Genomic DNA, 12,318 nt, shown 5'->3' with positions numbered 1-12,318 from the left:
GAAACTATGGAAATGGATAAATGGTATCTGGTGTATAGTGCTTTGAAACCCTATATAAGTTGACAGCTACCATAACACATTGTCATGTCTGTCAAAAATGTTATAAGCCCTTTTATCCCAGACAGTGAACTGAATGTACGGCACATGCCAATACGTTTCAAAGATTCATATATTTCTAAAGATATATCATGTTTAAAGTTGGGCTAGTCCTGACTCAAAATATTTAATGAAAAAACTGTGATTCAAGAGTGAATTCGGAGGCGCAGTAAATATTTTTGAAAATCTCTGGTTTGGCCGCAGTTAAATATCCTGCTGTAGCGCCATTGAGAAGAAGCTCAAAACCTCTGTCCGAAGAGTTCTCTTCACTCTCTGCCATGCAATAACTCTACCACCATGCATGGTTTACAGCAGGGGTGGGCAAACTACGGCCTGCGGGCCACATCTGGCCCGTTGGTCTTTTCAATCCGGCCTGCTAAAGATTGGTACAGAATTCATACTTGATGTGAACGATTGAATGATTGGATCAATGAATGTGGGAACTCAAACATGAGATTATTTCATATTTGGCGCAACTTGAGAATACTTGAGAATTTTCCTGAGTGAGCTAAATGACACAGATTGGCTTTGCCTTTAGCCTTTACTGTGAGCATACTGACACACATGAATGAGCTGGACGTGAAGCTACGAGGGAAAAAAAACGGTTTGTGCGTGAAATGCAAGCAAACTTCAGAGTCTTCAAAATCGAGCTGGTTTTATTTTCAAAGTAAATGTCAGACGAGTCTGATGTGTAATGTTAACAAATGCTTTTTTAAAATTTTTTATATGTATCATATCTTGTGGTGACTCGGCCCATCTGTCAAATTTTAAAAGTCAATGCGGCCCCTGAGCCAAAAAGTTTTCCCACCCCTGGTTTACAGTATATATATTGTACAGAAGAAGTATATATGGATTTTAAATACCGATAATGCTGACATTTCAGCCGCCAAACCTAACAGAAAAAGAAAAAAATTACTCGTAAATGTGCAAACTTTCTGGAACAGAGTTGAACACTTGATCATAGTGCACATTTCTGTAATTTCTTCAAATTTCACAAGCCCTGAGCTGGCCTGGAGTAAAGGGACAGGTCTGTGAGAATTCCATAACAACTGGGAAAGTTGACGGTGGCTACATTCTGCTTGTATTGAAGGACAATTTAAATCCTTCATGTAGCTTTTCTTTACAGAAGCTGCAATCGAGGCTGCCGAAGCCCCAGGAGCCCGACACAGCTTTCCCAGCCAGACTCTCTCTAACAAGATCAGACCCAGCCCTCATAGATTCTATTACCCCGCCACTTTATTACATTACATCTCCATTTACGAACCTTAAGCAGCTCCGTGCATGGCTGGGGCTTCGACCTTGTCAAGGAGGAGAAACTCTGACCAGATCGAGGAAAAGAAAAAGAGAGTGGAGAAAAGATGGGATCTAGAGACAGGATAAACTGTAGGAAATGTGTGTGAGAGGATGTGGTGGGCTGGAGGATGAGGGGGATAGGGGATAGGAAATCGATATGCAGGCGGAGCAGGAGGATAAAGATTGAAGGATGATGAAGAGGGCAGGCGGGTGTTCTGGAGGGGTAACAGAGTAGCTCAGGGCACCAACTCTGATGGCAATCATTGAAAAGACATTGCAAGAGAGTTGGACAAGACAGAAGGTCCCAGAGATGAACAACTTCTCCCAAGAGACATTTCAGGGTCACAGTTTTCGTGGTTCTATCATAGAAAAGGATCATATCATCTTCTGTTATTGTCAATTTTTTGCCTCCTTTTTTTTTTTTTTTTGAAAGTATGCCTCAGGAACCAGCACTCCATCCTCTTCATAGTCCATGAGACAGAGGAAGACAACCACTTTTCAATGAGTTTCTCTCCATGGTTGATGACTACATAGAAAACAAGTGGATTGGTCGGTCTTCACTTCGAATCTGGTGTCCTTGGCCATTGTGAGTCACTTCCTTAACCGACCATAAAAGCCAATTGTCCATGGGAAGAAAGGCTATGATGGATTCATTTTATTTACTTGTGTGCTCCCATTCAGGGTTACGCGAATGCAGAAGGGCATCCCATCATGCAATAGCATGCAGTAGAAGGCAAGAAAACAATGTTTTTGTCACTGTAGGTCAGACATTCACAGCACTGAATTCAAACACTGGTGCACATCAGAAAAGTATTATCTTACTTTCTATGTTATTCTGATCACCAGCCGTTGTGGCAAGAAGTTTGCTTTCTTCCTGCTTTGAATTCATGTGGAACAGCTAATTGGGATTTTTCTTTAATCCAGTGGTTGAAAATGAAAATGTGTAATTCGTCAGGCACATCTTCAAATGCATTGCCAATTTTAACAATTTCAGATAATCAGCATAACAACTTGTGAATTCATGGTCATTTCCATCCATTGCTTATTATTGGAATTTTAGACAGTTAAAGACTGTTTTCTGTGTCCTTCTATCCACATCAGTTTCCTTCAATATTAATTTGGGGGACATGACACAGTGTCCCCTCCAACACCTTAAATATATATTTGATTATTTGCCTGACCCTCAAAGGTTAAATTAACTTATTTCTTATAACATTCTATACTGCAAAACACAAACACTACAATAGGTTGGAGGGATAAGGACAAGCCCCTGGCCATCTGATTATACCATGGATTTAATTCATTTAGAACATGGGGTATTTTCTACAGCCATTTAGTCCTTTTCTATGTATAAATATTATAAAGATTTATTTACAAAAGGAAATAACCATTTTGCAATATTTTAAGTCCTAAACCACCTTACAATTAAAGGCTATCCAGTCTGACTTTGAATTAAACTTTTTTTTAAAAGTTTAAAACACATTGAATGACAGATCATGTCAGCTCTCCAAAACAATTCCACCATTTTCGTAAAGCTTTTTATTTACTCCTGCATTGTATCTGAAAGTATCTACCATTGCTGTTTCAAAGTATCTACTTTATTATGGCCTTCCTTGTCAGTGTTCATATATATACCCTAACACAGTGGTTGCGACTAACTTGCCGGCATTTCTTCAGGTTCTCCAGCTCCCACCAAGAAACCCAAAACATGCAGTGGAATAACTGAAGACCAAAAATCTTTTGGTTTAAATGAGGACGTGAATGGTTGGATGTCTATTTGTGCGGTTATAGGCAAAAAATCAAGGGTAATACTCTTTCCAAATGTTTTCTGGGATTCTCTCTAGCTGAACACCGCTCTTTGTGGGGGGCAAGCGGTTTAGATAATGAACATATTCATTTTAGTACAATGCCATTTCTGTCCAACGTGGCAGTTTTAGTAATGAAGTAAATGTATTTTACGGGGACACTAGATGCAAAAAAGCACAGGCTTCAGACTGATCTGTACTACTTTCATGTTCAGCCGACATTAGTTTGTCACAGCACAACAACATCATGCAGGAATGCTCCCCCTCAGGAGCCTTCGAGATACAGCCTAATCAGATGAAAGTGAGCTTTTATGGAGAAGACCTTAAAAAGAGCTTAGACAGATTGTTGTTGACAGGATGTGCACACTGTGTCAAAAAGAGATTTTGTAGTTCTGTCAGCTCCAAATAAATGTTCCTTATCTAATTTGTATTACAGTGGTTGCGCCTTATGTGCAAAAATCAAAGAAATCATTTTGTTTTATGGAATACACAAAACACCTCTTCCATCGACAAACATTGTATATAATGGGTCTTCTCAGGTACAGCAACACATTAGTGCAAATTTGAAGTCATATATTTCTGTGAGATTTAGTCCATTCTCACCAAATTGAGGGGAGCAAAGAAGAAGAGGGGATAAGAAAGATCAGAGTCCCACACATTAACCACAGGCCCAGTAAATACAGTTTCAGCTGGTGTTTTGACAGGTTGTGCTACAGTTATGTTTAATCACCAACAAAACTAATGTGATGGGTGTAATGTGAAGTGAAATCATGCAAAATCCATGCTGTTGACGCAATAAAAAAATTAAATGCAGGACCACATCTCTGTAATGGCATCCTAAAAGTCTCTCTGAGGCTGTTGCTATCTGCTCCTCACATCCTCACAAGGACCCCCAGACCTACTATCAGTATTGGCTGCAATGCTAACAAAGTCACTGGTCCTCTGATCTCACTTCTTGCTACAGAAACTTAATCAATTACAAACAAATCAGATATTCTCTTTGTATCCTGTGTATCACTCTGACACCGCCTCATCAGCATGAGAGAGGAAAAAAAAATCCCAGACTGTGTCTTTGATTCAGGGATCCAGTATAAGACAGATAAGGATTTTGTGGGGACCTAACATGAAAATGCAGAACTGCAAATGAACAAAACAAATCTTCTTTAAATTGAATGCCTTAAATAAATCTTCTGCCGCTGATATTTTTTGCTTCCATTAAGTAATGCACCGACATGTTTTTGAGATTCAGATGTCAACACCTGACAGTCGATGACAAAAAAAAGGGCTAAAAGCTCTTCCATCCTGAGAATTAGGAACTGTCAGATGATCCGTCACAGAAATACAAACCAAATCTCCACAGCATTAACAGTGTCATCTTTATTTATCACAAACAAACCCCTGACATGAATAACAAAAAAATGTGAATTTTTTGAAAAGCATGATATTATATATGAATCTGATGCATCAAACTTGGAGGCGCATTGAAGACATCGACAGGAACTTCTTCGTTCTTTCACACTTTGATTCTGATCTTTTTATTCGCAATCAGCCACCATGAAAAAAATCACAAATATAAGTTTGAAGATGAACACTGAAGGTTAAAGATTTTGTAAAAATAAGTTTTCTCTTTTCAGTCATTCAAGTTTGTTTCGATCATGCAGGAGCTGATCTAAACCCACACTGGTTGGGAGGCCTTAGTAGTCTTCCCAACACAGGGTCACATAGAGACATCCAATAATTCAGAGTTGTCTGCATGTTTCTGTGGAAAGAAGCCAACGAGCTTGGACAGAGTAGATGCAAGCATGGGGAGAACATCCGCCATCCCAGGATAACACACAGCCCCTCATCTCACCAGCTTACACGTGTTTTGAAAAGCATGAGGAAAACAAAAAAGTTACCTGAGAAGCACATTGATACTGATGATTAAAACTTTAACCGCAAATAATCCACTCAAATTCCATTCATAAATGGACCAGAAGGGCCACTTCTCGAACAAATGTTAGTTTTGTGAATTACTCTCAATTTGTTTGAATGAGTGACTGTAAATCAGGGGCATCCATTAGGTATGATGATGCATTTCCCATTTCTTGGTCCACACAGTGATTATAACTCTCATTTGGCTGTCATATTACATCGCTGGAAAGATTGCCAGTGGTCGTGGCATGCATTGCCTACGAACTAATGTACCCATCCAAGCCAGATACACTATCTCCATGTACTTATGTAGTCTGCTGCTCCATAATATGGCCATTATTTGCCAGCATACTAATATTCTCCTTGTTTGGTAACATGCTGAGGAATGCGCCTGCAAATAAACACTCAAACATGCAGACAAACAAATGTTTTTTTCCCTCTCCTCATGCCTGTCTCCTCTCCTCTCCTCTCCTCTCCTCTCCTCTCCTCTCCTCTCCTCTCCTCTCCTCTCTTCTCCTCTCCTCCTTAATGAATATACTCCTTTGAATGAGTTAAAAAATAAAAAAACAAAAAACAAAAACATGCCTGCATGTATTTCCCTTCAGCTCGGTTCCTTGGAGTGACGATGTAAGACGGATATGATGTGAGAGTAAATGCAGCATTTTGACATATGCATAGCCTCCTCTGCCCTTACCAAATCCTCTCCAGTCCTCTGATCATCTCCCCGAACATGGCAAAAGCTGCCTCCAGTAAGTAAGGAACAGAGAGGTGACGGTAGAGAAAACCCCCTCCATATCTCAGATATAACTGCTGCAGCCAAGCCCCCTGTGAGAAAAGCACTGTCATGTCAAGTGGTATTTTGTCAATAACAAAACACCTCTCAGGTTCAGGTCGGAGGGGCCATTCCTCCCAATCACACCCTTCCAAGTCGCATTGTCGTTACCCAAGTGAGAGTTGAAGTCTCCCAGCATAACGAAGGAGTCACCGGTAGGAGCGCTCTCTCGCAGCCCCTCTAGGGACAACAGAACTGTTGTTGGGTACATAGCAACAAACAACAGTCAGAACCCGACCCCCAAATCTGAAGGCGGAGGAAGGCTACCCTATCGTCCACCGGGTTGAACCCCAGCGTGCAAGCACCGAGATGGGGGGTAATCAATATGCCCACTCCTGCCCAGCACCTCTATCTGGAGGCAACTCCAGGATAAAAAAAGAGTCCAGCCCCTCTCGAGAGGCCTGGTTCCAGACCCCACACTGTGATTCAAGGTGAGTCCGACTATATCTGATTATATCTAGTCAGAACATATCTGATCATATCGTTCTGATCCACACTTTGTCTGGTCCCTCACTTGTGACCTGTTTGCCTTGGGTGACCCTTCCAGAGGCACAAAACCCCTGACAACATAGCTCCCGGGATCACTGAGCAAACCCCTCCATCACAGTAAGGTGGCAGCTCACAGGGGGATATATATTTATAAACTTTTTTATTGCGTATAATTATCAAAAGTCATCAACTATGCTTAAAATTGTTTGGGATTATTCCTCCAGGTAAATACCTGAATTACTTACAATAAGTCCTACCAATAGATGTACACAACACATATGTAGTACAAAGTTAAATCAAAAAAAAAAAATTAGTTACACTTTCTGTGACAAGGATTGAAATAAAGTCATGTTAAAAAATGAATAAAGAAAAAATATATATGTGTAGTATCAATAAGGTAAAAGTTCGTTTTTTCAAATATGAAGATGGCACAGCTGAGTTATGAAAATACCATAGCTTGGGCTAAACTTGCTTTATCAGGTGATACTTTTGAACTTTAGACTTTTGAAATGGACTGTCTGAAACATTTATATGGGCTTTTTTTATTTTTAACAATTGAAGATGTGCTGCTCAATGTTGTTTGTGGCTATGCCTCACAGGTGGGATGTGAGTTAGAGGAGAAGGAGAAGTTCTGGAACAAGTCAGATGACATGATGCGGAATATCCCCAGAGATGAAGGAGGGGTAATTGGTGCAGACTTCAATGGGCATGTTTATGCCCGGCAATGGAGGGGATGAAGGAGTGATGGGTAGATTTGGCGTACAGGATAGGAACGCAGAGGGACAGATGGTGGTAGACTTTGCAAAAAAAGGATGGAAATAGCTGTAGTGAATACATTTTTTTCCATAAAAGACAGGAACATAGGGTAACTTACAAGAGTGGAGGTAGGAGCACGCAGGTAGACTACTTCTCGTGTAGAGGAGGTAATCTGAAAGAGATCAGTGACTGCAAAGTAGCAGAGTGAGGCAAAGTAGAGTGAGGTTGTGTCCAGACAGCAAAGGATGGTGGTTTACAGGATGACTGTGGTGAAGAAAGATCAAAAGGGCAAAGGCAGAGCAGAGGAAAAAGTGGTGGATGCTGAAAAGGGAGGAGTGCTGTATGGTTTTCAGGGAGGAGTTGAGAAAGTCTCTGGGGGGTCAGGGAGAGCTTCCAGATGATAGGACAACTACAGCTAATGTTATCAGGGAGACAGGTAGAAGAGTACTTGGTGTGTCATCTGGAAGGAAAGTAGATAAGGAGACTTGGTGGTGGAATGAGGAAGTGCAGGAGTATATACAGAGAAAGCGGTTGGCAAAGAAGTGGGATACTGAGAGGACTGAAGAGAACAGACAGGAGTACAGGGAGATATAACATAAGGTAAAGATAGAGGTAGCAAAGGTGACTATTGTAGACTGAAGATTAGTCGCAGCAAGGCAGAGTATATGTGAATGAGAGGAACCCAGGTGGAACAGTGAGGCTACAGGGAATGGAGATCAAGAAGTTGGAGGATTTCAGGTACTTGGGCTCAACAGTCCAGAGCAGCGGACAATGTGGAAAAGAGTTGAAGAGACGGGTTCAAGCGGGTTGGAATGGGTGGAGAAAAGTCTCCGGGGTACTATGTGATCGGCCAGAATGAAAGGAAAGGTGTGCAAGACAGTGGTGAGACCAGCAAAGCTGTATGGCCTAGAAACAGTGACAATGACAAAAAGACAGGAAGCAGAGCTGGAGGTCACAGAGATGAAGATGCTAAGGTTCTCTTTTGGAATGATCAGGATGGATAGGATCAGGAATGAGTCTATCAGAAGAACAGCACATGTTAGATTTTTTGGAGAGAAGGTCAGAGAAGCCAGACTGAGATGGTTCGGTCATGTACAGAGGAGGGATGGTGAAAATATTGGTAGACGGATGCTGGAATTGGAGCTGCCAGGCAGGAGGTCTCGAGAAGAGACCAAAGAGAAGTTTTACGGATGTAGTGAGAGAGGATATGAAGGTAGTTGGTGTGAGAGAGGAGGATAGGGTTAGATAGAGAAGGTTGATTCGGTGTGGCGACCGGCGAAGGGAAAAGCTGAAAGGAGAAGAACAATTGAGTAAATGGAAAATGCTTTAACATGACAAGCGTTTCATGGAGACATTCTGTCCTCAAGGGTCTATATATCTCATTCTGAATATCTCTTTTTTGGATCTGTGGTTTCATCATGACGTACACAGCTCTCCTGGGTGGCTTGTCAGTGCATCAGGCCTCCCAATAGCCACGCCTGGTGTATTGGCTCTGATCAAAAAGGGTCCAGGAGGCCATTACCCAAAGATGGAATACTTCAGCCTGCATTTCTGCAGGGCACAGATGGCACACAGTGAATCTGGAGGACTGGGGATAGAACATGTGAGGGAAATCAGAGAGATATGTGCATGGTGCTGCGACCTGTCTGGGGAGGAGCACCCCCTCAACACTGTCAGTCCATCCAGATGAAGGCAATCTCCCAGCTTCTCAAGGGAATGGTTTGCAAATGTATACCCACTCCCTCCTCCTTTCTAGCTCATGTATGAATGGAGACGAATTGTGGGGGTGGGGAAGGGGCTGATGGTGTGGTGAAGGAGAGGCAGGCAATCTTTGTGTGTCATTTGAAGCTTGTCTTATGGCTTTTCCCTGTCAGGCCTCTCTCCAGGGACAAACAAGGGAGGCTGTGAGGCATCTGCACTATGAAAAACCAGGAGCTGAGTTTGAGCACCCAGCGTGAAGCGTCACTGCATAGATTAAACAGTTCACAACATGCCCTATGACACTGAGATATCACTGCGTACAAATACACGTACATATCTACGAGGCGGACCAATTCCAGTTAATTTAAATGAGCTGAACAGAACATCTGGACAGTTCTTGTACAGTTCAACATTACCACGCATTACAAAGTCCAGAATGACCATTACTTTATATTTACTGTAGGTCCTGAAAAATGCAATAAAATATTTATAGGGATTTCATTTACATGAAATATGTGTATGAGTGTAATACATTTAGATATTACAGTATGCATTCAGGCTTCTGATTTAAAAGTAGCCTGGTAACTTTTGCAAATTTATACCAATATTTTTATTGTGCCCTATTGTGTATATTTTCACTGGCTTTACACAAACCAGAAATGCCAGTGAATTCAGCCCAAATCTTCTCCTTCCCCTCAGTTCAGTTCTACTGTGGTATTTTTTTGATTTGAGCAATGGCATGGGCCACAGCTCCTTGGACTGTAATAACACAGCACCTTTCAAGTCTAAAAACAATGTCTCATTCAACACTTCACACAGAAATTCACACAGTAATGGCACAGGCTTCAAGCAGTCTGGAGGACTGGGTTACTACATGGCAGCATGTGAGTCCTGATTCAAACTCAATGCATTATATCTGGGTCAAATGTGGCCAACAAACTTGACTGTGCCATAAGTAAGCCAAAAGTCAGTCCCACTTAAATTCCAGACCCTTCAACTTTCCAACTTTTAGCTTTCAGAACAAGTCTGAATTGTTTGCTTTTGTAATAATGTTTACAGGATCTTCTGGAAATTATTTATTGATGGAGTGTCTTTTTTAAAAAAGACATACATATGCAGTAGTTGTATATGGACACATAATTGGCCAATAAAGCCGATTCTGATCATTTCAGTTGAGTACTTCAACATCCCTGTGGTCTTGTTTTCATTATATTTTTTTAATTCATACACATACACATGCACATGCACATGCACATGCACATACACATACACATGCACATACACATGCACATACAGATACACATACACACTGCCTGTTAAGCCGGAAATTTCTTTCGAATCATCAGTACATCAGTAAAGCTTCTAATGAGCAGTCGGTCATGCTGATGGCAGGGAGGCATTTGAAGGTTGAAAGAGACGATCACCCGAGTTTCTGCTGAAATGAGATGATTAATCTGAAATGTTTAAAATGAATCAACAGGCAGTCAATAATTAAATGATTTAATTAAACAAATATCGTTTTCAGTCTTGTTATTTCTTTCTTTTTTCTTAATATATAAGCATTTTTACTTTTGACTGGATTTAATTTCATTACATTTTATAGAGCAAATGATTATTCAAATAGGGGCATAAAACTAAGCTATAAAAAAATGAACTGAACTGAGGTCTATAAATCTGAACTGTAAAAAAACAGCCATAAAAACCAAAGGAAACTACACAGACCACATTTAGTTTTAAATGGCCCAAATTCCATTTTCACTTTACCATGCAGCTCTATTTCTTTCTCTAAACCACAGTTTAATCTTGAAGAAAGAGTGCAATCTTCCATGCTATTTCTTTTGCTGTACTGAAACCTACCAAACTGTGACCTTGAAACCGCGCTATGTTCTGAACCAAAATTTTTGCGCACTGTTAAACCCCTTCTTGAATAATTTTGGTAAATTTCCAGAGATTATTAGAGAACAGCGGTTAGATAAATGTAGTTCAAACTCAATAAAATTAAATAGAGTTTGTGTTGCCTGACATTTTATATATTCATTTGGACAGAATATCCATTCACATTTCAATGGGAACTTTTGCCTTGTAGGTGTCCTGGTTCCCAAATCAATAAAGTGGTGACAGCTATGAAAATGCTACAAAGAGGCAGGGTCTTTGTCAAACCAGGCCTCAGCTTATGTTAGTCTCTCTGTGTCTGAATATTTTTGGCTGAGGTGCCAGTCGAAAGCCAATCTTTATCCTGCTGCATGAATGTGGCAGAGTTCAGTAGGCCCTGGTTAGCCCTCTAGTGCAGAACTAATGTGCTTCAGATCAATAGGAGCTTAGAGGCAGGGCCGATGTGAAATCTGCAATCACTGCAACTGTGCTCTCGCCATGCCAACTCCTGTCTCTCACCAACAGAGAAAAATGCAGGAAGCTTCAAACTTCCTTCACTTAAATTGAACATAAAGTCATTATTAATGCATTAAATATAGTAGGTGCCTTAGAAATGCACTCAAATAGATCCTCGGGATTGGATGCACTTTTATTCACGCTGATTGTTCAGAGCATGACACTTTCTCTCTAAAATGTTTTATTTCATTTTTCAGAATTGCTATTTTACAAGCGTGGTCAGGACAAAAACAGCTGTGTCTGCGCATGCCTTATGTATGGCATGTCAGAGATGATTGTTTTCACATCACAGACAGATAGCCAGATACTGCTGTGTGCCGACTCCTTGTCAGTTCTGAGAGTGGCAGGCTGTGCCTTCACTTTGCGTTATCAGGTGGGAGATTGATTTCTCTGTCCATCTTGTTTGCCCTTCCCTTTGTGTTTCAGAGCTCAATTTAGAGGAGCCTATGATGTATTGATGTGAGCGCAGTGAATTACCCTGCTAAAAGATGCAAGCACACAAAAAACATTTCATAGAAATGGATAGGTTGTGTCCTTCTACTTGTGACAGCCGATTGTTGCTGTTCAAGGCACGTCCTCATCGCCAAGCAGCATGTGATGTTTTGCAAAGATGAGGCTGTTTGGCAGTAAAACAGCAGCAGCACTAACTACATCAAGTCACACTAATATAGGATGTCAATAGTGACTAATATGGAGAAACTATTTGGCTTGTGGCAAAGCTTTTTCCAGCACTATTCTCCTTGCAAACACATTCATCACTGAGTAGCACAGCACAGCGATGAAACACCATCACTCTCTACATCATCTTACACACAAACATATGCATACACACTCTACTCTCCCTCCATAAACCTGCTCTTTTACTTCATTACCTCGACAGGCCGTTTGTAGGCCTGCATGCTGCGCACCTAATTAACAAACTTACTTAATTAAAAAAGAAGCAATAAGCCTTTACTGGTAACGAAAAATAATGAGTATGTCAGCAAGGGACCTGATAATGACCAAATGAAATACTTATGGTGTGACTTGAAAAGTAAACTCCAC

The sequence above is a fragment of the Fistularia commersonii genome, chromosome 3, assembly GCF_037954325.1.
Source record: "Fistularia commersonii isolate RoL2024-O1a breed Wild chromosome 3, RoL_Fcom_v1.0, whole genome shotgun sequence".
NCBI classification, from domain to species: Eukaryota; Metazoa; Chordata; class Actinopteri; order Syngnathiformes; family Fistulariidae; genus Fistularia; species Fistularia commersonii.
This window is presented reverse-complemented; position numbering follows the sequence as displayed.